We start from the raw sequence: 27,258 nt of genomic DNA on the forward strand, positions 1-27,258 counted from the left end.
CATCCTCCAGCTCGGTCACTCGCTCATCGGTGGTTGATGAAGACAATCAGTCGATGGACAGTACCCAATCTGGGCCAATATCACCTGGGCCAACATCACCGATACTAGTCCCAGATTACACCGATTTAAACTCCTCCGTTAACCATGCAGATGACAGCATAAGTGGCACCAGTGTAGAAACCATCCAAGAGAGTGATGTGCCCGCCACACCCAAAGCGACACCCCAGAAAGCTCTCCCTGTGATGCGCACCAATAGTAAGTATTTATCCTTGCTTAAATGTCCTAAGCACTTGCATTCCAATACACAGTAATGCTGCACTATACGCTACCATAACGGTCTGCCGCAAAGTTTGGTGTCGCAGAGTGTATCAAGTGTAGGTGGGAGGAGGCCACAAACACATACGATCACACCACTGCTTTTTCTTATGCCTTTTTCTCCTTCTTTTACTCCCCTTGCAGTATATACAGTTCCACCGCGGAAGCGCAAAGCCACCAAAGTAGAGCTCGCAGCACGGGAAATGACCAGGGTGCTCTGTGAAGAACTGCGCGACATGGACAACCACATGCAGCGACAGGAGGATGCCCGGCAACTCCATTTTATCGAGGCGGAAAGAGAGCTGCAGCAGACCTTCATAACGCAGATAATGGGTCACCAAGAGCGCATCTTGCACAGCTACCAAGACCGTCAATTCCAGTTCCTGGAACACATCCTGCCTCACTTTGTGGGTAACAACATGCTCCCAGCTAACTAAGGCCCTACTGCCCCTGAGCATAGCTACCAGCCGTATTCCAGAGGTCCATACTATGATCCTCCTAACCCGCCACCATCCTCGCCTGAATACCCTGTATACAGGCAATTGCAATAGGCAGTTTAAAATAGTATTGCTGTTTTAAGGGCACATTTCATTTTGAAATAGTATTGCTGCTTTAAGGGCACTTTTGTAGGTAGGGGGGTGGGGGGAGGTTGGGTTTTTAGGGTGTTATTTTTTTATTTATATGCTGATAGTTGGGCACTTTATATGTCTGTGCACTTTACAGGTTTGATGTTTACAATGGCCGACCGATGCTTGCCGAGCACTTTTCAAGTTTACAAAAAAGTTGGCCTGATTCATAAGGTCAAAAGTTATGTTCCTGTTTAGGGGGCGGGGGTGGGGGGGATGTTTGATGCTTGTGGGGAGCGGGGGTGGGATGTTTGATGATTGTGGGGGGCGGGGGTGGGGGGGTTGTTTGATTTGTGTAATGTGCCTTTATATTTTTGGTATTTATCTTGCACTATTGTGAATAGAAATAGGCAAAGTTTTATACTTTTATATAAGCCTTCTCATTTGTTTTCTTGAAGTAAACAAGGTTAAAACACTACAACTGTTTGGTGTCTAATTTTTAATAATCAATAATGTCATGTGGGCCCAGGGGCGGATCCAGGATAAAATGACAGGGGGGGCACCATGATAAAAAAGGGTTTGGGTGGGGGAGGGGCGGTGTTAGTGGTGCCAGTGTACATGTTAAGAAAGCAGCAGGAGAGGGTGGGAATGGAATTAAAAATAGGCCCTGGCATTTAAAGTATGCAGGCCCACCATGGCGACAAAAGTGAAGGATGTAGTTGTGCACGCGCCAAAGGCGCGCTCCGGAAAAGGGTGTGTGGCCAATCAACAGGGGGCGTGTCAACACCATATACAACTTCTACACATTATGCAACAAAATACTAGACCCCATTATACTTGCCCCTTACACATGATGCCAAATGGAATGAGCCAAAATTGACATAATGCCACATGGATTGAGCCAAAATTCAAATAATGCCACATGGATTGTGTAAAAGTTCACATAATGCCACACGGATTGAGCCAAAATTCACATAATGCAACACGGATTGGGAAAAAATTCACATAATGCCACACGGATTGAGCCAAATGCATAAAATGCCACATGGATTGAGCCAAAATTCACATAATGCCACATGGATTGAGCCAAAATTCACATTATGCCACACGGATTGAGCCAAAATTCACATAATGCAACACGGATTGGGAAAAAAATCACATAATGCCACACGGATTGAGCCAAAATTCCCATAATGCCACATGGATTGAGCCAAAATTCACATAATGCCACACGGATTGAGACAAAATTCACATAATGCCACATGGATTGAGCCAGAATTCACATAATGCCAAATGGATTGTGTCAAAATTCACATAATGCCACACGGATTGGGCCAAATGCATAAAATGCTACATGGATTGAGCCAAAATTCACATAATGCCACACGGATTGAGCCAAAATTCACATAATGCAACACGGATTGGGAAAAAATTCACATAATGCCACACGGATTGAGACAAAATTCACATAATGCCACATGGATTGAGCCAGAATTCACATAATGCCACACAGATTAAGCCAAAATTCACAATACACTTCATAAACAGGGACATTGTCCACCAAAGGCTCGCATTAAACATTTACACCATAATGTCCATTACACGTTAAGTTACACGCCATTATGTCCATTATGTGTTATGCCAAACACCATAATGCCTATTAAAAATTATGCTACATAAGTGCTGCTTCTCTACATGCTCATTGCCAAGGGTTCCATGCTCATTGCCAGAGGTTCCATGCTCGTTGCCATGTGGGAGTACATGCTCATTGCCAAGGGGGAATACATGCTCGTGGTAAATGGGGGACAGCAGAAGTGATAGCCACTGATAGTGGCAGAGCCTAGCTGTATTCAGAGCATTACAGGTACCAGCTATTTAAAATAATACCACTTTCACACCAGAAAATGCATTCCCAGGTTGGCCCCTTTTACACCAGCCTAGTCCCTGCATTTTATGGTGTGAGTGGGAGAGAAAAACCTTTAACCAGTTATCTCATTTAACCGGCTATATCTTCGGAACCAACTGACCCATTTACATGAGACAAGTATTATATTGAAGAACTTTTGAGTGGGCTTTGAATGATTTTGGTCTAGTGAAACTGGTTCCAGAGTAATCTGCCCAAAAAGAACATGAACAGCCATGAAATTACATTTCAAAAATAAAAAAATCGGTTTACACGCAATATCTCTGGAACCAATTGACCGATTTGGACCAGCCTGGTACCATATTGAAGGATTTGGAATTTAATGAAATCAACCACAAGCTTCTGTGATGCCAGGGAGGGAACTAACAGCCGTCGGAACCGGGTGGGGGTCGGAATTGACGGGTCCCATATTATCCTATGGGGAAAAAACGTTACAGGTTTGCCAGGTGATATCTCCGGTTCCTGGGGGGCTAGAGACACGGGGCTGGGCTCGTTGGAAAGCCCTGGTCCACATGCCCGGGTGCCCCCCCCCCTGAATCCGCCACTGTGTGGGCCTAAAAAAGGGCATTTTCAATGATAAATGCAGTGTCAACCTGGGTTTGGTATGAAAGGTACCGACCCGGGTTGCCCCTGCTTCAAAAGCATGTGTGAATGGGTCCCAACCCGGGAATGTCCCTGCTTGTCCCGGGAATGGAATTCCCGGGTTTGTCTCTGCATTTCTGGTGTGAATGGGGTATAAGTGACACTCCTGTGTGGTGTAAGGTGAATTGGTACTGTTATGTGGCCACGATTCTTCCCCACAAAGTCATACCCTAATTTTATTGCATGCATGGAAGCTTGCGCTATCCCTGTTTTCAGTGTGTGTATGTTTGTGGTGTGTGTGTGTGTGTGTGGGGGGGGGGGGGGGCATAATTCCTTCTCTGGCACAGGGTAACAAAATATATAGCTATTGCACTGTGGCTCCAGGCCTACAGGCCCCTCAAGAAAAATTTTGTATTCCGGGCTGTAGGTGCAGCGGGCAGTCTGGGACGAATACAGGGGAAGGCAGGTGGTAACTGGGCAGCGTGGGATCTGGAGTTGGGCAGCATGAAGCACCTGGAGGCTGTGGGTGCAGCCGTGGTCGGAGCGGGCAGTCCCCAGTGTCCAGGAAGCGGAAGTGAGCGGACACTGCGGACAGCGGCGGCAGAATTTGAAAATTCAAAAGATAGGCCAGCCCTGCCAGTAGCAGCAGAGCACTCTCAGCCAATCAGCGGCCGGCCTATCGTTGAATTTTCAAATTCTGCCGCCGCTGTCTGCAGTGTCCGCTCACTTAGCGCTTCCCAGACACTGCGGACTGCCTGCTCTGCCACTGCAACCACAGCCCCCAGGCACCACCTCGCGTCCCCCTGTAACCGCCCCTGACTGAGGCCGCCCTTAGGAGTCGGTGCCCAGCATGGCCGCTCCTATGGAGCATCCCTCGAGCCGGCTCTGGCTAAAGGGCACATGATGGGGCACTACCACTACGGGCATTATACACTTTTTTTTCAGTGTGGGTCTCCGGCACTTGCTGTCTCTTTGTAAAGTATGGCATGCCGGCCCACCATTCGCAAGGTGCGTTCCTTCTCACTGGAGGAGAATGGATTTTTTGCCTAGACATCCATTTACAGCATGCAGGGGAATGCCCACATCACCAAAACATCGGTCCCTGTGGGATCGAACGGCAGTTGCGAATGGACCTAAATAAGGTCCCTAGTGTAACAAGAGATAAAATGGAGGGTGATAAAGGACCAGCCAGTCGGCTGCCGGACGGGGTCCCGACAGTCGGGATCCCGACAGTCATTAACCCGACGTCGGGATCCCGACTGTTAAAACACTGACGGCCGTCGGCTATTTTCCCTCGTGGGGGTCCACGACCCCCATAGAGGGAGAATAGAATAGGTGGCGAGTGTAGCTCGCCACCGTGCCCGCAGCGCGGCGAGCGCAGCGAGCCCGCAAGGGGCTTTGTTGCGCTGGCCACGCTGTCTGTGACCAGGCAGTCGGGATCCCGACGTCGGGATAATGACTGTCGGGATCCCGACTGTCGGTGAATCATACCACACCCAGCCAGTCGGCCTCTGTCTTTTCTCAAACACAGCCTGTATCGTGATAGTTGGGAGCTGATTGGCTGGTTCTTTATCACTCTTTGGGGACTATTTATTATATAATATTTGCAGCTTATTCCCTGAAAACACCAGTTTTCAGGGAAAAGTATCAGCTAAAAGTATCAGGAGGGATCGCAGCAGGAACCCTGCTGCGATCCCTCCTGCCCCGCCGGCAGCCAATTCCACCATAGGTTTCTATGGGGGATGCGATGCTGCTTGATGTATCAACATCAGGCAGCATTTCATTGGGTCCTGGTGCTACCGCCATCCGGCTGAGCAGTGCGGTCAGTGCTAAGCGCACATGTGCAGACCCCCAGCGAAGAGCGAAGCAGAGAGCAGTGTAATACATTCGGGAGAAAGGATTGCAAATCGCAATGCGATCCTGGGTGGTAAATACCACCCATATCACATTGCACCTGCCTTTATCTCTTATCTTTTGTTAAGTCAATGTAACATGCAGGAACCGAACATTGGGGTTATTCAGTCCTGAACGTATGGCTGTTAATTTGCAGAGCCCTGCAGTCAGGTAATCATTTCTCAGCCAGAGTAAAATCCCACCCTGCAATTAGCTGCAAATCCATTCATAACTCACTCAGCATTAAATGACTTTCCAAGTGTGTCGATTCTGGGTGTAGCCCAGGGATTACTCGGCAGCTGCAACAGAAACAGGCTGATCGGGGCCAGAGCTGACATCACGCTACTTCCTTGAAAATGTCTGGGTACACCCAGGGCCATCATGAGGGTGTGGGGGGGGAGCGGGTACTTTTTACCCAGGCCCGGGTCTGCTAGAGGGGTACCAGGGCCCGGTCCCCTATCCCCATTTGCAGGAAGCTGGACAGTGGTGAGAGAGATGACAGGCTTCCGCCGCAGCACAGCCTCTCTCCCTTGCTCAGCACACGCTGCTCAGTGCCATGGCTGACCTGAAGAGAGAGCCGGAGCCTGTCCTCTCTCTCCCTCTTGTTTATATTTTTTCACAGGGACATGACCACTCCCCCTCTTGAAGGCCACGCCCCTGCCCAGTAGCCATGCTACTCCCTCCATTTCCCCGGGAACCGGCTGGCCTGTCGGCCCTCCTGGGTACACCTGCATTTTTCCTGTCACTCTCAGAAATCGGCCAAGTGACACCTAAAAACGTTGTCTTCCTGGCGATCATAGTTCATCGATTAAAAAAAAAAGACACATGGGGCGGGATTCACTAATAATCCCCGGTGCACATCGCCGGCATTCGCGTAGTTAATAATCGCATATGCAGTAACATATGCGATTATTAACATAAAAGCGATACCCGGCGATCGCAGGAGGCTGGCCGGACACAGGTGAGGGGGGTGCGGTGCTGATCGGCGGGGGGCACGTGGGGCGGCGGGGGACGCGAAGGGAAGCCCATAGGCTTCCATGAGGTTACGCCAAATAGGAACTGGCGTAACCCCCTGCAGCGAAGTCCCAGCAATGGGGCTTTGCTGCACCTACTATTGTAAAGCGCAACGGAATCTGCTGCGCTATATAAGAAACTGCAAATAAATAAATAATAAATAAATATGAAAATGCGGTAAAACCCCCGAAAACTGGGTTTTTACGGCATTTTCAGCTTGCTGAATCTCGCCCACTGGATTTTATCATGCACAGTCCATCGATTATTGTCCGACCTGCGAATTTGCAGCTGTGTGATCAGGTCTGATAACCCCATTACTCGTAATCTACGGACGATATTTGTGTTTTTGCAATGTACGTGACCACCAAATGAGATGAGCTGCAGCCAATCAACAGTAGTAAAGGCACATAGCATAATTAAATGTATTATATGCATACTCTCAGTGATATATTACTACACTGTGCCATCCAGCAGGCCAGTGTGTGGCCAGATGCTTGTAGACTGCAGTGTACTGTACAAGCTGCTCAGACCCACGTGCACTGGAAAATAGTTTCCTAACAATCCGGGAGGGGGAACCCCCCGCAGGCAGCAGCAGCAGCATCTCTCCCCCTCTCTGCACCTCTCTCAGCGCCCACATCTCATGAATGAACGCGTCTACAGCAGCAAGAGCCGCCCCCGTGCGGTATTTATAGTGCAGTGACGTCACGGAGACAGGCCCCGCTGATGTCAGCGCTGACGCGCTTGGCTGGAGAACTGGGCTTGCGGTGCTGCTGCCGGACGCGACTGGGATCCTACAATGTTGCGCTTGATGTGTCGGCTGCGCACCGTGCAAAGCAAGGACAGACTGGAAAATGCACATATCCACCACGGATCAAGGAACGCAGGGGGTGCGGGGCAGCTGGAGAGGGGTGATTATGGGGGGACAGGGGCATCTAAGCACAGGAATATTGAGTTAATATGAGTTCTGCACTAGAAGCACAGGGGTCAGCGTGGTGCTAGCTCTCTGCTGCTGCAGCTCGCCTTTCCCACCCGGAGGAGAGAGTCCTGAAGACCGCTGGTACAAGGGGAGGAATCGGAATCAGAGAGGGTAAAGTATGTGCAAGGGGTGTGGGTGGGAGAAATAAACCCGTGTCGTCATCCTGCTGGTGGTGGGCTTATGGTGTTCCACCTCACTTATGCACAAATTACTCACTAGCAGCCCCCTACACTTGCACTGGACATACTGTAACATACAGGCAAGAAGAGAAGAAGAAAAAAAATCGGGACAGCTGCTGCAGAACTTCTTGGGAAGCATCATTAAAGCTTTTGCATGTTCCATTTCTCATACCACTAACTTGCTAGTAATAATATATTATGTTGCAGTGCACATAGACCTCAGCTCTCCCCAAACAGTGCCCTGCAGCTCACTGCAGCCAGATCTGTATACAGGCGATCCCTCAGTGTTGGTGCTGACCGCAGTTCTGTCTATGCAGAATTGTATTGAGTCAATGGTGAATGTAATGTGAGCACCTCCCAATCATATATGCTCCCCTATCAGACCCCTGTTTAGCCTGAGTCTATGTGTTGTATGCACATACTGTATATATAACTTCTGCAAGTTGCATTGTTCTTGATTGACGTGTGTTGGTAAATGCCCAGGGGGGTGGGATGGGTTTGGGTGGGGGAGTGCAGTGGTTTCTCTGACACCTTTCCCACGATATTTGTGCATGCAGAAGCAGATGTGATAAGTACCTGGCACGGTCTGAGTCCATGTATAATTGATAGAAAACAAATATGTTAGGAACTCTAAGTTTTCCTGAAATGTTCCAAAAACTTCTAGAAGCAGAGGATCTCTTGTTATGCACTTCCCTTCATTGCACAATGTGTAGGCGGGGCCCTGTAATTTTAGCTGTGTAATAATAAAGATGTGTGTCATCCTGGCTGTTAAAATTCCTCTGCCAACAAATGTATTTTTAGCCAGGAATCTGTTGTTGTAACAACGTCAGATTTCACTATGAAATTGCATGAAGGATACCGGTAACTAGCCTATTCTTGTGGTGAGGATGATGAAGGTATATTCCTGGTAGGCTGGTGGGCTGCACAGCTGGATTCGGCTGCAGCCAGATGCTGCAAATGTCTCTTTAAGCATGGATAAGCAAATAGCATATGGAATACAGCACGTTTCCATATGGCTCAATTAGCCCTTCGCCTCTATGATTATAAATCATATATGTGTTAATAGAAAATTCATGGTGCTTGGCTGCAAAATGAGCATTTTGTGTTTTCATCAGCCCCGTCATGTGAAACAAAACTCTGGCTCCAGCACAAATCTTACGTGTGTGTGTGTGTGTGTGTCATTGATCAGGTACAACACATGCTTACCAATAGATGCGCTGTATCAGTGCTATAGTGTTGTGGGTTTTCCATGTACTGTAGATGCACTGATCTCCCATTAAATGCCACACATTAAACTTAATTAGAAAATAATAGTAAATATCAGGTTTTATTTTTAAACTGTTTTTGGAAAATGCATTATAGTTTTTTTTTAAGAGATGTTGCCCATAGCAACCAATCAGAATGGGATATAGTCACTAGGTCGATGCCACAAGGTCGACGGGTCATTATGTCGACACAAGCATTAGATCAACATGGGTAAAGTCAACATTCAAAAGGTCGACATGGGGTTTTTCACCTTTTTATTTTTTTTGAGCCGACATATGCCGACAGGCGGTATTTCATGCCTTACCACCCACTAGGGCATGGTGGGAGAATAAAATAGTGTGCCCGAAGCCTGGCGAGCGCATCGAACCATGCGAGGGGACGTGGTGCCACGTTTCAGTGTCCATGTCGAATGTGTTGAAATTCGGGACAAAAAAAGTGAAAAACCCCATGTCAACCATTTTGCCTGTCGACCTTCCCCATGTTACCTAATGCTTGTGTCGACCTGATGACCTGTCGACCTAACCCATGTCGCTCTTCATGCATGTCGACCTTCAGTCATGTTGACCTTCACGCATATCGACCTAGTTACTGTCTATCCAATGATCCCATTCCATCAGAATCTATTTATTTATTTAGCACCTTCTAGAAGATAATAGAATCTGATTGGTTGCCCACAGCAACACCCCATCTTCAATAGAACTCCCATCTTAGTAAACAACAAACCCTATTGTGTGAACTGAACATTTGTCACTGATATATTGCTGTGTAACATGCGCAGTGACCCGCTATAGCCGCTTCCTAGGACTGTTATATAGCATGCATGAATTACTCAGGAGCCTATAAAACGTTGCCTGTTCAGGCAGGAAAAGCATCAATATACTGTAGATCCTATTATATTAAAGGCCCATTGTGTTTTATGTAACAGTTGTGCTACAGTCTATAATATGTTTATAGACAAACTGGTTTTGTGGCTCCTGCAGTATGGAAGGCCTCATATCATGGACTGTTTGAAATCTAGGATTCAGTGTCAGACTGCTGCATTAAGTACACACAGGAGGAATGCAGTGGCACTGGCCTATGTTGGCAGTGGTACTGGCTTGTGTAACCATTAGAGCATAGATGGTCTGGGCCCATTGATAAACACAATCTCCCAACTGTCCCGATTTTCACTGGGCCCAGGGCCGGCGCCACCACTAGGCAGCTCTAGGCATTTGCCTAGGGCGCCGGCCACTGGAGGGCGGTAGCCCGGAGCTGGGAACCCCCCTGGATGTAGGTGAGCGGCTAAGAGGCTCCCCCGCCACCCCCAGCAACCTAGTCGTCTGCCGATGCATCTCCCCCTGTCATTTCACTTCTGACAACCCACCCGCCCAACGCCATTGTGGAGAGACACGGCACCTGGCAGGTGAGCGGGTTCTCCCCTCTACCCCCAGCAAGCTCAGTGGCTGCCGCATCACTACCCGACCCCTGCCAGACGCCGCTGTGGAAAGACGCGGCACCCGGCAGGTGAGCGGCTCCCGCTCTGCCCCCTGGAGCGACTGCATCCTCCATCCCCCCTCCCACAGCGGCCGCGTCATCCCCCCCCCCCCGTAACAGCGCGTTGGTGGGCGCCGGGGCGACCCCTCCGCCTGGGGCGCTGCCTGACTGGGCCAGTGCCATTTCCTTGGGACTGTCCCACTTCCCGCCCAGGGCCGACTGTGTCCTGCAGTGGGGGGGGGGGGGGGGCAGTTGGGAGTCTCCCCTGCTGTTCTGCTTAGCTCTTAATAGATGCTGTGCACAGCGTCTTTTCACAGCAAGCAGGGGGCCCGGGTGGGGGAGCATGTCCAGCAGCTCACAGCTCTGGCCATGCCCCCAAGGCAGGGAAATGAAGGTGTGGCATAACAGGAGTGTCTCCCTGTGAAGCCACACCCATTTTTGATAGGCTCCACCCCTTATCAAAAGCGCCCTGCTTTGCAGCGCCCGTAGTCCCGCTCTCTATATCTTCACAGTTGGGAGCTATATAAAGGGATTTTTGTAAGAACTTACCGTTCGAATCCCTTTCTCTGATATGGTCCTGGTGACACAGCTCAACACTGGGATGTAGGAGGGTCCGAAGGAGCCAGGCACCTATCCTAAAGCTTTAGAGGGTAGGCTCCTCCCCTACTGCATCCCTGGACTCTTCAGTTCAACTTTCAAAGCCACTGGAATACATTAACTCAGTACAAACGCCTGCACATATTATATGCACATTTTATAACAGAAACTGTTAACTTTTAACCATTTTAACATGAACATCATGAAATTCTGGCATACTTACTGAGCGTAAGGGAGGGATCGCTGTGTCACCAGGACCATATCAGAGAAAGGGATTCGAACGGTAAGTTCTTACAAAAATCCCTTTTTCTCTTTCAATGGTCCTGGTGACACAGCTCAACACTGGGACGTTCCAGAGCCGGTCCTTTGGGAGGGTACGCTCAGGTCTGCAGCTCTCAGCACTGCTCGCCCGAATGATGCGTCCTCCGACGCGAACTCATGGAACCTATAGAATTTGGCAAATGTGTGAACAGATGACCAAGTGGCAGCTCTGCAAACCTGCTCCGCTGTGGCCCCATGTCGGACCGCCCAAGAGGTAGCAACTGACCTGGTGGTATGCGCATTAATTCTGGCCGGTACAGGCCTACCCACTTTGGTGTATGCAAAAGCTATCACAGATCGCAACCACCTAGCAATGGTCTGCTTAGATGCAGGCCAACCAATTTTATGTACGTCATACAATACCAATAAAGTGTCAGTCTTTCTAACACTCTTCACTCTGTCCACATATATGCGTAAGGCACGCACAACATCCAAAGTCTTCAACTTGTCCCTTTTCTTGGAACCCTCTGGGGGTTGAAACACAGGTAGAACTATCTCCTGATTTAAATGGAAGGCAGAGACTACCTTCGGTAAAAATTGCGGCACTGTTCTCAGAACAGCCCTGTCATCGTGAAAGATTAAGAAGGGAGATTTGCATGACAAGGCTCCCAACTCAGACACCCTCTTAGCAGATGCTACTGCTAACAAAAACACTAACTTCCACGTGAGAAACTTAAAGTCAGCCGACCTCAAAGGCTCAAAAGGTGCCTTCTGAAGGCAATCCAAAACCAGTGACAGGTCCCAAGGTGCTACTGGTTGCTTGTAAGGGGGATTCAGTTTGGATACCCCTTGTAAAAAAGTTTGAATCTCCGGTAAAATGGCAATTCTTTTTTGAAAATAGATGGACAAGGCCGAAATCTGCACCTTCAACGACTGAAGGCTTAGGCCCGAAGAAAATCCATCTTGTAAAAAATCCAACATTTTTGATAATTTGAAGTGAGATGTGTGAGCTTTTTGCCTCTCACACCATCTAATATAAGTCTTCCAGACTCTATAATAATTTGCAGAAGAAACAGCCTTTCTGGCTTTTATCATAGTCTGCACTACTGCGTCAGAAAATCCTTTCTTTTTCAAAATGGCGGTTTCAATAACCAAGCCGTCAAAATCAATCGATCGGAATCCAGATGATTGAATGGGCCTTGTCTTAACAGGTCTGGTCTCAGAGGTAGACGCCATGAATCCACTGATAACCTCTGAAGCCTCGAATACCAAGACCTCCTTGGCCAATCTGGGGCCACAAGGATCACCGGGACCTTCTGGTCCTGTACCCTCTTTAACAGTCTTGCTAACATCGGAATAGGAGGGAATGCATAAAGAAGATTTCCCTGCCAATGGGTAGTCATGGCATCCACTGCCTCTGCTAGCGGATCTCTCGTTCTGGCATAGAACCTGGGCACCTGATGGTTGAACCTGGATGCCATTAGGTCCAAATCCGGAGTTCCCCACATTGCAGTGATCTGGTGAAACACCTGAGGGTGTAGGCTCCATTCTCCTTCCTTGAGCTCCTCCCTGCTCAGGAAGTCTGCTTCTATATTCTCCACTCCTGGAATGAATATAGCCGATACTGCAGGAACATTCTGTTCCGCCCATAGAAAGATTCTGGACACCTCCCACATGGCCAATCTGCTGCGTGTACCTCCCTGGTGATTCAGATACGCCACAGCTGTGGCATTGTCGGTCTGAATCCTCAAGGGGGAGTTCCTTAACCTGTCTCCCGCCAAGGAAATCACTTTCCAGACAGCTCTCAGCTCCAAGATGTTGATTGGCAACGCTGATTCCTCTGCCGTCCACAGGCCCTGCAGCCTGAGATCCAGGGCTACTGCCCCCCAGCCCCTGAGACTGGCATCGGTAGTTACTATCAACCAGTCCCAGGTCTGTAATGACCGACCCCACTGAAGGGAATCTACCTCTGTCCACCATTTCAAGGAGTCCCGAGTGTCTGCGGACAGCACTATCAACTCCGTCTTCATGGTCAAAGTGTTTCCTGACCAGGCTGACAAAATGTTCCATTGGAATACTCGAGAGTGGAACCTGGCAAATTGAAGCGTTTCGAATGACGCCACCATTTTCCCCAGGAGTTTGAGGCACCTCCATACTGACAAGCTCGGAGCACTGAGGATCTCCTGAACTAGATTGACCAGGTCCCTGGCCTTTATCTCCGGGAGGAATACCCGATGGAGATGGGTATCCAGTATGACTCCCAAGAACTGGATCCTCTGTGATGGTACCAACTGAGATTTTTGTAAGTTTAAAATCCAGCCGTGAGCCTGCAAAAAACTGATGGCCTCTTTTAAATGACTTTGAAGCAGTGTTGCTGATTCTGCTTTGAACAGGAGATCGTCCAAATAGGGTATTACTGTGATTCCCCTGAGCCTCAGCACTGCCGCCATCACAGACATTATTTTTGTAAATACCCTTGGCGCGGTTGCTAGGCCAAAGGGTAACGCCCGGAACTGTAAATGCAGGTCTCCTATGGCAAATCTCAACAGCATCTGATGTTCCGGGTGAATGGGAACGTGCAGATATGCGTCCTGGACATCCATGGACGCCAGAAATTCTCCCTGGTCCAGACTCAGGAGTACAGTTCTCAAAGACTCCATTTTGAAATGGTCTACCCAAAGGTGAACATTTAAGGACTTCAAATTTAGTATTGGTCTGAAAGACCCGTCTGGTTTGGGCACCAGGAACAGCGTGGAGTAAAATCCTTTCTTCCACTCTGCCCTGGGAACCGGGACTACCACCCCTTTTTCCAAAAGGGAATGAGCCGCTCTCATAAGAGCTGTGCGCAGGAGCGCCTGCTTTGGTATGGGTGTGGGGATGAACCTCTTTGGAGTCCGCCCTCTGAAAGGGATTTTGTAACCCTGGGTAATAATCTCTAAGACCCAGGTATCCTGGTCTAGAGAAGCCCAAGCGTCTCTGAAGTGTGTAAGACGCCCCCCCACCTTTATCCCTGCCGGGCTGATCCCCTGGCAGTCATGCGGAGGGTTTTTCCTCTCCTTTAGAGGCAGGCTTCTTATTGAAAGAGCCAAACTTGGACCTTTGGGATTTGCCCCTGGAGTTCTGGAACTTTCCCCTGAACGATTGTCCCCGAAAGGACGCACCACCTCTAGGGGAGGGCCGAAAGGACGGCCTAAAAGCAGCAAATCTGGATGACTGCTTTGTTGAGGAGGCCGGCAGAAACGTACTCTTGCCGCCTGTGGCTTGTTTTATAATCTCCTCAAGCTCAGAACCAAAAAGTAACTTTCCCTTGAAAGCTAACATTTCTAAGGCCTTTTTGGACTCATTGTCCGCTTCCCAGGCCTTAAGCCAGAGTACCCTCCTGGCATTTATGGAGACTGTGGATACTCTGGTAGCCATTTTAAGAGCTTCCTCCTCTGCTTCCACCGCATATTCTGCAGCGGCCTTAATCTTTTCTGCTACCAGCAAAGCACCGTGGTCAGCCTGCAGCATGGTGCATAGCTCACCAGCCCACTCTATAATGGCCTTAGAGACCCAGGCTGAAGCAATAAGGGGACGCAGGGTAAACCCCACCCCTTCAAAAATAGCCTTGAGGTTTCCCTCTAGCTTTTTATCCACAGCATCTTTAAAAGCTGCACCACCCTGTACAGGTAATACCGTAGCTTTTGATAAGCGTGCCACAGAAGCATCCACAACAGGCACCTTTTCCCAGAGTTCAGAATGAGACTCCGGCATGGGGTACAGACTAAGGAATCTTTTAGGCATCTGTAGCCTCTTATCTGGGGTTTTCCAAGCCCCTTCCAATAGTTCCTGTAACCCCTCATCTGAGGGAAAAGTAACAGCCTCCTTTCGCTGTCGCTTAAAAACACCCTTAACAGGGGTCTTATCCTCAACAGACAGTTTTAACGCCTGTTTTACAGCCACAATAAGATCCTCTATACCAGCAGCAGAGGTCTCTTCAAAATCATCACCCTGGTCCCAGGGTGTGTCAGTATACTCTCCTTCCTCTTCCTCTAACACATTAGGCATAGCATAAAACCTTTTAGGGGTCCCTGTAACCTCATCCATTTTGTCCAGTATTTCACTGAATCTGTTGATCCCCTTAGCAGTATCCTGCATCACCTGAATAAGTGCAGGATCTGCCTGGGTAAGAGGTAAGGAGCCAGACGACTGCTGAGATGATGGCATAGGTCTCTGTGATTCTACCAGCACATCACTCTGCCTGTCCAGAAGCTGCACCAAAGCGTTTACCGACCTGCCTAGGGCACTGGCCCACGCAGGTTCACTCTGCTCTCCCCTATGGTGTTCACTGCCCATGGGTCTCACATCAGCGCAAGTAATACATAAGCCCCCCTTGGCCATCTGCTCAGGGACAAACTTTTGTGTGCAAACATTGCACGCGCTCAGTGCACTAAGGACTCCCTCCCCCAAAACCACAGCCTGATGCTCAGACATGATGCAAGTGAAGCGTATATATATATATCTCAATATACACAGTGCAAACAATTGTACAAGCGTTTATACAAAGTCAATGCACCCAATCACTTAGCTGTCTGTAGGTTTCAACTGCGGGGAAGCGATGCCCAGGAAATCCAAGTCACTCTGCCAGGATCAATAAGCCAGCTCAGCTCCGCTGCAAGCGTTCTGAAAGGCGCCAAAGTCAGAGTGAAGGAAGAGACCAAAGTCCCTGCTGCTGCGGGGTCCGTGACCTTTTGGCGCCAACCACCCCCAGCTAGCCGCTCCTTAGGTAGGATTTCCTTGTTCCAGTATCTCCCCCTCAAATGGGGACCACTTGGAACATGCCTGTCACAGCGCTGCTGTCCTCTCAGTCAGGAGCTCAGCGTGTAAGCTCCGCATAAAATGGCCGCCGCCATCACGGAGCGCCTGTCCCCCATGATCCCCACCTAAATGTGGAGCCGGTTTCAGGCTACTCCGGAGCCCAGGCAGCCTCTTAATAGAGGCTGTAAGCGCAGCACAGGGAGACCAGACAGAGTCTACCCTGTGCACAGAGAGCTGACAGGACGCGCTTCTGTCAGCTCCTGCTGCGCTAGCAGTGTGAGGATTCACTATGAAAATCCTCACACTGTGCCTACCTAGCTAGGGTAATAGTTAATAAAATAATAAAAAAACCCTAACTACTCTAATTCTTCGGCTGCTCCTGCAGCCCTTTAGAATAGCACCCACTCCAGTGGGCACCTAACACGAACTGAAGAGTCCAGGGATGCAGTAGGGGAGGAGCCTACCCTCTAAAGCTTTAGGATAGGTGCCTGGCTCCTTCGGACCCTCCTACATCCCAGTGTTGAGCTGTGTCACCAGGACCATTGAAAGAGAAATAGTAAATACCGCCAGTGCATGCATGCTCCTGTACCAGAGAAACCCTTTGAGTGCCGAGGGATTTTTTCAAAATAGGTGTGAAAATTGGCAAGCAATCTTTTTTTAAATTAAACCTTTGAATGCCAACATTGCTGTGAGATCCTCAAAATATCCGTTAAAAATGCCAGCGCCGCTCACAGCGACTGAACTACAATTAATTGACTTGGCTGTATTTGTATTTATTTCTACTAAAAGAAAGTCGCTGTGAGGGATGCTGGCATTTGTAGTGGATATTTTGAAGATCACTTATTATTTTTACACTGCAATTTAGATTTCAGTTTGAACACCCGTCACCCAAACCTAACTCTCTCTGCACAGGTCACATCTGCTCCACCTGTAGTGCACATGGTTTTGTCCATTAGAGAAAAAATAGGTGCTTTGTGATCCAGTCCGTTATCCCTAGAGGGGGTGGGGCCCACCGGGGGCTTTTCCCCTGTAGGCCAGTCCAACCCTGCTAGGATTGCAATGTGAACATCTCTATAATTGTCTGTATTCAATGTTTTTTGTGAGCAGTGATGACTGCTCGCTGTCACAGCTCGCACGGTCAGTATTCAACTGACCCGCTGCGCACGCAGTTTCCACGTCGCTTGGCTTTTCCAGTGACGGGGAAACAGCGTGTGTGGCCGTTAAAACAGCGAGGCTCGCGGTGAATGCAGTAGGCTCCCTGCATTAGCCGCAAGCCTCGCTGTTTGGGGGCAGAGAGGATTCCCCCTGAACTTAGAATAGGGTGAGCGGCCAGTGCGGGGGTTAAACTGCGATCTTATCTTCGGCGATCCACGCCGTTTAACCCCCTCGCCTGCCGCATTGAATACGGCCCATTGTGTTATCTAAAGGTGGCCATACACACGCAGATTTATCTTCAGATCTGTCTGGTTGGAACAAAAACATGGTTATGGATGAGAGCAAATAACAGTTGACCATTTGCTTGGAAAACATTTGCTTGGAAAACTGACAAACTGTCACTCATCCATAACCATGTTTTTGTTCCAACCAGCCAGATCTGAAGATAAATCTTACTAGTGTATGGGCACCATAATATAGCACCAACAGATCCTGTAGCGCAGTTCAAAACCAGTTTAGTATACTATGGCAACACAGACTGTAAATAAACCACAATTACTGCCCATTTTAAATCCCTTGGGAACAATTGTATCTGTCATGTGTCATTGGTATGTTAAAAATACTGTGTTCTTGTGGATAATCCTTAAATTTTCCTTGTATACTTGGATAATGTCAATCACAATCCAAAGTGGATATTATCCACATTTTAATGACCTGTATGTGCTAAATAGAGTATTTAGCACATACAGTATTCATAATACCATTGCATTTTGAGGATTTACAATGAAGCATTACTATTTAGGTAAAGATTGGGGTTTATAAATAAATAATGAAATATATAATCGTATCCAAAAATCCACCAGTAAATGGAAAGTGTCCTAATAACTCATTGTCTCGCCGTTTCGATGATATTCATGAGATTTGCTAAATGGTGTCCCCCATGTAACACGTCTGTATGGAGACACGTCCGCTAAATTAGTGTCTTGGTAATAGACACAAACCAAGTACAACACGAGGAGTCATTTATCATTTGGTTATGTGAAATGATACTAGGCGGCCTGTAGCTAGTCATTGATTAATATAAGCTGTGTGTGCCATTGCCTTGTGATTCCAATAAATGTGTTTTAGTACGGACCTGATTTAATGTAGATTTCATATATTTATATTTTTTTTTTTGAATTTTTTTTTTTTTTTAGAAGGCCTCTCCGACAAGATGGGATTATTACTGTGCAATGTCTTGGCCACTGCTGCTTAGGCTAATGTGATCTGTTGGGAAAGGTTTGACCGTTGATGTGCTGGTAGTACATGCAGTGTGAATAATGGAAGATGACTGACTGATGAGTGATGTTATGTAACGGAATTGTCACGCATGTCAAGATGCTTGCCTTTAGTTTTCTTGCTGCTGTCACTGCTGTGGCGAAAGTGACACGGTACACAGATGTGCTGACAAATCGCAGTAGTATAGTGAATTGTCATTGCCCTCTTATCTTGGTGTATGACACATGACACTGAAGAGAGAAATCTTCATCGTTTAAGTAGGCTGACTTGTGTCATTGTGTACTATTCCAGCTGTGTCGTATACCAACCACGCCGCCTTTGTTCAATGTTCTAATCGCATGTTAACAATGTGAACAGTTTGCCATGGTTTTATAAAATATTGTTGCATTTTGCTAACAAGCATTGGGCCTGATTCATGCCTGTTATTATTAGATGTAACGTGCAGAGAGAGTTAGATTTGAGGAAGTTACTTTGTTTCTGTGCAGAGTAAATACTGTCTGCTTTATTCTTACACTGCAATTTAGATTTCTGTTTAAACGCACCCACCCAAATCTAACTCTCTCTGCGCCTGTTACATCTGCCCCACCTGCAGTGCAACATGGTTTTCTTCATCTGCAAAAAATGCTGCAATGCCAACAGGTCTGAAACCGACCCATTGTGCAATATCATACCTCCCAACAGCCCGATGTTTGTGGGACCGTCCCGTTTTTTTAGGGATATTTCCTCCTCTTGCCGGGGGCCAGCACATGGTATCATAGAACCTAGTTATGGCACTGACTCTGTCTGATGTGCAGCATGTCAGGTGAAAGATGTGCACAAACATCCGATTGGAAAAACTTTGTAATGGTGGGTACACACTGGGCGATATATCGTTAATGATATAGGCAATATTGATATCATTAACAATATATAGTGCAAATTGTACAGTGAGGGGTTATTCACATTCGTCCGGTCTTCCGTGCATGTGCAGATGTAGGGTGCGTGCACCCACGGCGAACTTTCGGTTCGCCAGGTGCATGCACCCATTCCGACGTGCGTGGGTGGAGAAGGGCGGGGGGGGCGCCGGGCTGCCCCATTACCATATGGGAACGCCCAGCGTTCCATGGGCGTTCCCATGAACGCTGGACGTTCTCATGGTAATGAGGCCATGACGCTGATGTGGGGGGCGGGCAGCTGACATAACCGGATGTCAGCTGTCCGCCCATATCCGTGCCAGCGTGCACGCATATGTAAGTGACTTAAAAGTCACTTTTATATGCGTGCACGTACCACATCTTTCGATGGTCGCCCACCATCGAAAGATGTGGGCGGTTACCCGAGGCATACGAATGGATGTTTATGCAAAACATCCATTCGCAGCCTGTGCGGACGAACCGTCACTTCAAGGGGGAGGCGGGTGGGCATTCATTCGCTGGGCGGGGTTTGGTGGACGTAGTTTGTACTCTTCGTGTCGTAAACCATGCTTGGTCCTGCGCATAGATAACAACCCCCTTTCCTGTCTGTATATGCTAATCAATCTTTTTTTTTTTTTTTGAATTTTTACTATATACCGTATATACTCGAGTATAAGTTGACCCGAATATAAGCCGAGGCACCTAATTTTACAACAAAAAACTGGGAAAACTTATTGACTCAAGTGGGACCCTCACTCGAGTATAAGCCGAGGGGGGCTTTTTCAGCATAAAAATGTTTCTGAAAAAGTAGGCTTATACTCGAGTATATATGGTAGTCAACAACTGCATGTACAGAGCAAGAGGCGGGTGATATCACTGACCGATATCGTTACTGGTCAGTGTGTATGCACTATATCATGACTCCCAGTGTGTGTTCCCAGCATTAGTGATGATTGTGCAAAGTGGTTTCTGGTACCATGATTGTCCAACAAACCCTGTAGTGTGTACCCAGCTTAAGACCTTGAAAATGAATGTGGGAAGCACAGGAAGTGGTAAAAGGGGAAATTTGAGGAAAAATTACTTCACAGAAAAGGTAGTGGATACGTGGAATAGCCTCCCATCAGAGGTGGTAGAGCCATAAACAGTAAAGAAATGTAAACATGCTTGGGATAGGCATATTGATATCCTTACAAAGAAATAAGGATCAAATATGGTTTGAGGTAACATGTTTAAAAAAAGGTCAGAGTAGATGGGCCAAGTGGTTCTTATCTACATCATATTCTATGTTTCTAAAATAACATAATTAGACAGACACTTGTTATTACTGTCTGGGGTATGTTAGAGGGCCTTGTAATGAGCACCACTAATGGTCACTAAATAAAAGGTTAATGTAGATTTATTGGAATATGTTGTGTAACACATTTCACTTGTGCCAAAACCTCTGCTGCGTGTCCTTTGGATTGGATACCATCAGTGGATCGTTGGCACAGTCCAATTTAGCAAACAAGACCTTTAAGGACCTTATTCTGGTCCGTTCACAGCCAGCATTCATTCGCATGGGGACCGATGTTTGGCATATGTGCAGCCACGTTTCTAATCATGTGCGTATGCTGGGTGCGTGCACCAATGGCAAACAGGCTGGGGAGTGTGGGGTGGCAGCGGATAGTCGCGCCCATGGGAACGCCCAGGGTTTCATGGGCGTTCCCATGTAAACGCTGGGTTTTCCCATGGTAATCGAGCCATGACGTCGGTGCCCGGGACGGGCAGCTGACATCACCAGATGTCAGCTGCCCGCCCACTTCCTCCCGAGGGCACGCGCACATTCACATAATTCGATGGAGGATATTTGAACATTCACATGAGTCCCTGCCCCAGTGGAGCTTACAATCTATATTCCCTACCACATATATACACACACACACACACACACACACACACACACAGACATTCTAGGGTTAATTTTGTTGGGAGCCAATTAACCTATCTGTATATTTTTGGATTGTGGGGGGAAACCGGAGTAAACCCACGCAAGCACGGGGAGAATATACAAACTCCGCACAGTTAGAGCCATGGTGGGGATCGAACCCATGACCTCAGCGCTGTGAGGCAGTAATGCTAACCATTACACCATCCGTGCTGCCCGGCGCACTAGTGTGTCTTGAGTTGTTCTCAAGTGTGCCACCAGATCTAAAGCTATCCACACCAGTTTACAGCCACCACCAGCTCAAGTGTTATTCACTGGTCTTTTGTTTTCATTTGAGGGCCAATATATTTTTGTTACCTGTGGGGACCAGTGCAGGGCCGGTGCAAGGCACTAGAGCGCCCCAGGCAAGTCGGGGTGGGGGCGCCCCGGTGTCTGCCGCCCGGGTACCTGTCCTGCGGCGCTGTAAAGCTGGCGGCGGCAGCAGCGGGGGGTCCCTGCAGTCAATAAGAAATAACGAGCGCTATCCGCCGGGCTATGCGGAAGCGCTTCTCTTTTGGAAACACTGGCCGCACATCGCACGCTGATTGGCTGAATCTCAGCCAATCAGCGTGCGGCCAGTGTTTCCAAAACAGAAGCGCTTCCGCATAGCCCGGCGGATAGCGCTCGTTATTTCTTATTGACTGCAGGGACCCCCCGCTGCCGCCCCCAGCTTTTACGCACATATACGCCGCAGGACAAGGGGGGGCGAAATACCGCCCTCCAGTGGCCGGCGCCCTAGGCAAATGCCTAGATTTGCCTAGTGGTGGCGCCGGCCCTGGACCAGTGTGATTGTTTTTTTTCATATGGGTTCAATAGGTTTGTTTTATTTTTTCCTGTGGGAGCCAATGGGTTTTTCCCTGTGGGGGACTGATGGTATGCTTTTGGCAATTTGAAAAACTTGTTTGGTGTGCTGCGATTTGAAAAAGGTTGAAAATCACTGACTTAGACCAATGAAATGTATCGCCAGCTACCAAGGTGTATAGTTATAATGTTCTATCACAGAAACAGGTTTGATTCTCTGCGTGTGGTAGACATGCTTGGCTGGCCAGATTGTTGCTCATCTTGAAAGTCTGTCAGTTAACAAAGGCAATGCACCAAACCCAAACCTGTCCACAACATGACATTATCACCATACACTTTGCCAAATTAGAGATTCATTTCAGCTGCTGACATGAATCACCTGGTCCACGGTGTCTCCTGGTGTCCACTGCAACCATCGGATTTGTCTTCAGCAGTGCATCCTTGGGACCATAGATGTAGCTGAAGACCAATACGATTGCTGCAGTGGACCCAGGGGGAAGAGGAGAGTATTAAAAAAGGTGCGGGGGGATGGACAAAAAGACTGAAATATTCTGAAATTTCCAAATATTTCGGTTTTAGGATATCTGGATAAGAGGTACTCTACCTGCATATTAAACCTGCATTCTCGTACAGTCCTCTAAAATGGGGTACATTTATTAAAGCTTCTAAAAAATGGAGAAAAAAAAAGGTGATGTTGCCCAGGCCAACCAATAAAATTAAGACAGAATCTGATTGGTTACTATGGGCAACATCCCCTCTTTTCATTTTTAGAAGCTTTACTAAATTTAGTAACTCAGGGAATGTTTCAGAAGGCCAATCTGTAGACAATCAAATAAGAATGTTCACAGCAGTATGCCAGGATATGATTGCACTGATATTGGTGGGTGTAGGGTGACCTGTACGCCTGGGTGATTGCTAGTGAGGACAGGGATGCATGTGGCGGACAGTGTAATGACATGATGAGGAGGGTGGAGGCACGTGTGAAGCCACGGATTGAGATACGTAGAGCCATGTTCCCAGCAGCACGGAGTATGTGAAAAAATGAGTGATTGTATCCGTGAGGACACACTGAATGTAACCGGTGCATTGTAATGCTCTGAGGAGGGTGATGGAGGAAGCAAGAAGCTACAGACTGACAGTTAGATAGTAGAAGAACAGTGTCTTCCAGCAGCGCAGAGTAGCCGCCGTCACATTGATACAGGGAGAGTATAGCGTTGTACGCACCTGTACATGAAAGCGAGTGCACACACGGCTTCATCACTGAGGAGGCATTTTCAGAATTTTAGCTCTCAATGTTTGATCTTCATTTTACTCACATCATTACCCAGGTACCGCTTGATATAACTTGATTAGCTCCCTCCCCAGTCATGATTGGTAATTAAAATAGGCATTAAAATTAGTCACTTAGCAATTTTGCTGTTCAATTGGCAATTAAATTACTTAATTGCAATTATGGTCCTAATTTTAATTGGCAAAATGATAGATGTAGATTTAAGATAATATGTATAAATACTTTAATAAGTGTCTATATAAGGATGCTTTAATTGCTTAAGTTCATGCATATGCTTTCCAGCTAAACTTTAAATTGAGGTGAAAACACACTTTTAGGATTTTTTTTTCTCTCATGCAAAGAATCATTGTAGGCAAATGTAATTGAAATGGTCGTTTCACTTAGAACATTTGAAAACTTTTAATAGTAATGTGAGGATAAATGTAACCTTTTTTTGCGCTAGATGGTGAACGATAACAAAGTAAATCAGTCACCTATGCATAATGGTGTGGACGCATCGCCCGTTTTCAAGGTGATCGCGCATGCAGCTGAATTGAAAAACAGGATGTGTGCATTTGTAGCATTTTCTGTTAAAGCTGCAAGTAGGTGCATGTGTTCTACATGTTATGAGAATGGAGACCAGTTTGAAATAGGTGTTTCTTGGTGGTAGACATCAAGATGCATGGAGCATTGGTGGATATTACACAGCACACTGCACACATATATTAATACTTACCTCTCTAGAGTCCTGCATCATTTAGCAGTGCAGAAATCACCAGGAAAATGATACTGCTGCCATTTTCTCAGAGATTTGCGCATGTGCAGTAGAGAAGTCACCATGTTCCTGGAGACCTGAACATGCACAGTAGATCCTAGCAAAAATCCAGACACTACTCTGCCACCTGAGAGGAGGGGTCCACGTGGAACCTGTATACAAGCCCCTACTCTTTTAAAAATATATATATTAAACAAGGCTCCATTTTTAAAATCTGCTAAAACCAACTATACAAAACATACTGTACTTGTGTAGATTTTAATACAAACTGTATGAAGCCAGTTTCAATAAAATTTAATAGAAAAAATATACATCTTGGATGTCTGTATTAATTGTTACATAGTTTGTGGAATGGACAACGTGCTCTGCTCAGCTGTAGTTTACTTAAGGATGACAAATGGTTGTGGAAAGCCTAGTTATTTTATATTCGACAACAGGGAAGATATGGAGGGGAAAGAATATGTACGATGTAGGTTACGGCTTATGTTAGCACACAGATTTTGCAGGTCATTTTGTCCAAAATGGCTGCTAAACTGTGCATTAAGGCATACTTACCTGCTTTTGGAGGAGATGCTGCCGGCAACTTCAATATCATATCCAGCGACGAAGGAGTGGGGGCAGAGAATCAAGTCATGGTGGTTTTTCTCCACAACTTGCTCACTTTCTTATAGAAGTTGATTGGATGCCACTCTTCTGTGGGTGTGGGGGACTACCTGAAAAATTGGTAGTCCCTCATTATATCAGGGAGACTAAAAGTATGTACAGTGGCCCTTATTCAGATCTGATGGCAGTACAAATTTGGTCTCAAAATGGGCAAAACCATGTGCACTGCAGGGGGGGTGGGGTGGGATGTAACATGAATAGAGAGAGAGTGATACCCCTTTTAGACATACTACCTGGGAATTACCCTGTATTTTGACTGCTGGGTCCTTTTCCCGGGTGCAGCCTGCACCCTTTCACACTTCCAGCAGCAAATTACCGGGTGAAGCAGTTCTAACCAGTAATTTTTCTTATGTCTGAAAGGGTCAACCCGGGTCTTAAATCCCGGGTCCTCAAACCAGGTGAAAAGAAGGGTCGGCGACCTGGGTTTTAACACCCGGGTTGACCCTTTCAGACATACCAAAATCCCGGTTTGATGCGCGTTCATATGCAAAAACCTGGGATTTTGCCGTATGTCTGAAAGGGGTATTAGATTTGGGTGAGTTATTTTGTTTCTGTGCAGGGTAAATACTGTCTGCATTATTTTTTCACTGCAATTTAGATTTCAGTTTCAACACACCCCACCCAAATCTAACTCTCTCTGCACATGTTACATCTGCCCCACCTGCAGTGCACATGGTTCTGCCCATTCATATGTGAATAAGGGCCAGTATGCATTAAAGGCCTGATTTTGACCCATACACAAGTAGGGATTTGCTAACAATTGGCCAATGTTTTGGTTTCTATGATGGAGCCACAGTACACATGTGCCACGATACTGCTGCATTTCTGGACTCGGGCCTAATTCAGAACTGTTTGCTGGGCTGCAAGAGTTTGGAGCCCAACAAGCCGGTTAACGCTGCCCCAATGAACAACTGTCCCCGCTCGTGTTCACAGTTGTGCAAACAGGAGAAAAATATTATTTACCATGGAATGATTTCCTCCCCCCCCCCCCCCCCCCCTGCTCGCAGCGCTGAGTGAGCCAGGACTCACTCGCTGCTACGAAGGCCGTGGGGAAAAGGAGGTCATTGATGATGTCATCAGCCCTCCCTCCCGACGTCCGTAGCACGGCCCAGTGGTTGTGATGGTGATCCGATGCTGTGTGTCTGGACACAGCAGCAGATGACAGAAGCTGACCGTGGGTGTTTTTGTACATATGAAGCCTCCTCCAGTATTTGAACAGCTCCTACATGAAGAGATGCATTGGTGTTGCCTGTAGCATCCTAGTCTGACTCCGCCCCCTAAGTGTAGTCTTCCCAGTGATTGTTCTGTGAACTTGTGAGGGAAAAGAATGGATTCATTGGGTGGGTTGAAATTCTTTGCTGGTTTAAGGTCTGGTGCAGAATGGAGAAGGTATCATTATACATTGTAGACAAAATAAGAGAATAGCAGCTACTATATATGTGAAATAAAATCACTGATAAAGGAAACCTAATAATATCTACTATGTTTTGTTTTTTTCAGGCAGGAAGTCTTCTGTGCATAGGAAAAGAAGAGATTTACCGCACGGTCATGACGTTATCTCCAGTACATGCTTTGTGCATGTAATCAGCAGTTTTATGTAAGGAACATGTACGTCACTGGTTCTTTAAACTGAGTCTCCGGCCTCCCGGAACATTCTTAGACCCATCACAGTTAATACAATCGGCCCTTTAATCCGCTTGCCGTTCATGCTTTCATAGATAACATTCTTTAAATACATGACGTGCTTTTTGTGGCTACAAATTAGACATGAAATCAATGTGGTTTAAGTATGGACTTTTGACTGTCATATTATGGCGTGTTAAGTAAACAGATGGCGTTGAGCTCTCCGTACAGGAAGGGGGGGCTTTCATATACTTACAGGTTGCCTGCTCTTATGTGATTGTGCCTTTGTGCTCAAGAATTTAGAGGTAAGCCATACCCATAAAGACAGTGTTATCTCAGTTATGTCCCTGATTATTCAATAACGGGTAGACGAGTACTCAACATAAGAATGGTTTTAAATTTTAGTGGCCTGCATTTGTTAAGGATGCATTTGAAGAATGTAGTTTCATGGATGCGGTTAGAACCAGAGTCTGCACTGCATTTGGATTTTGAACTACTCTAGAACAGTGGTACCCAACCCTGGTCCTCAAGTACCCCCAACCGTGCATGGTTTCCAGGTCACCCGGCAGGTGCACAGGGGCACTCATTATTCCGACACATTTTAAAAGATGTGTGGAGACCTGGAAAACGTGCACTGTTGGGGGACTTTGAGGACCATGTTTGGGAATCACTGCTCTAGAATCTCAAATGAGACAGCCCTCGAGCTCAGGATCAATGTGGCCTCCTCTCAACTCTGTCCTGAAAGCACCAGGACCAGGCTCACTACATCGCCCCCCCCCCCCCCCCCACACACACACACACACACACCGGGTGAGCAGGGAAACTGAAGAGAAGATCACCGGGACCAGGCTACGGTGAAGCATTTCCATTATTTTGTTCCACATGTTCTTGTATCGGCCATACTGCTCCTATTTTGAATTTTATCAGAATAACATTATCCAAATGTTGCTCCTTCCATTGCTAACCTGCAAATGTGTTCTAATTTTCAAACCTT

The 27,258-nt window shown here is 47.3% G+C and overlaps 1 long non-coding RNA gene across 1 annotated transcript; it reads left to right on the forward strand.

The window, feature by feature from the left end:
- The first annotated feature begins 7,223 nt into the window (after positions 1 to 7,223).
- LOC146020698 (uncharacterized) lies at positions 7,224 to 27,050 on the forward strand. The gene is made up of 2 exons (XR_014450832.1): positions 7,224 to 7,381; positions 26,142 to 27,050. It is a non-coding gene; the product is annotated as an uncharacterized LOC146020698 (long non-coding RNA).
- The last annotated feature ends 208 nt before the right edge of the window (positions 27,051 to 27,258 follow it).

Source organism: Crinia signifera, chromosome 7, assembly GCF_055691185.1.
Source record: "Crinia signifera chromosome 7, ASM5569118v1, whole genome shotgun sequence".
NCBI lineage: Eukaryota > Metazoa > Chordata > Amphibia > Anura > Myobatrachidae > Crinia > Crinia signifera.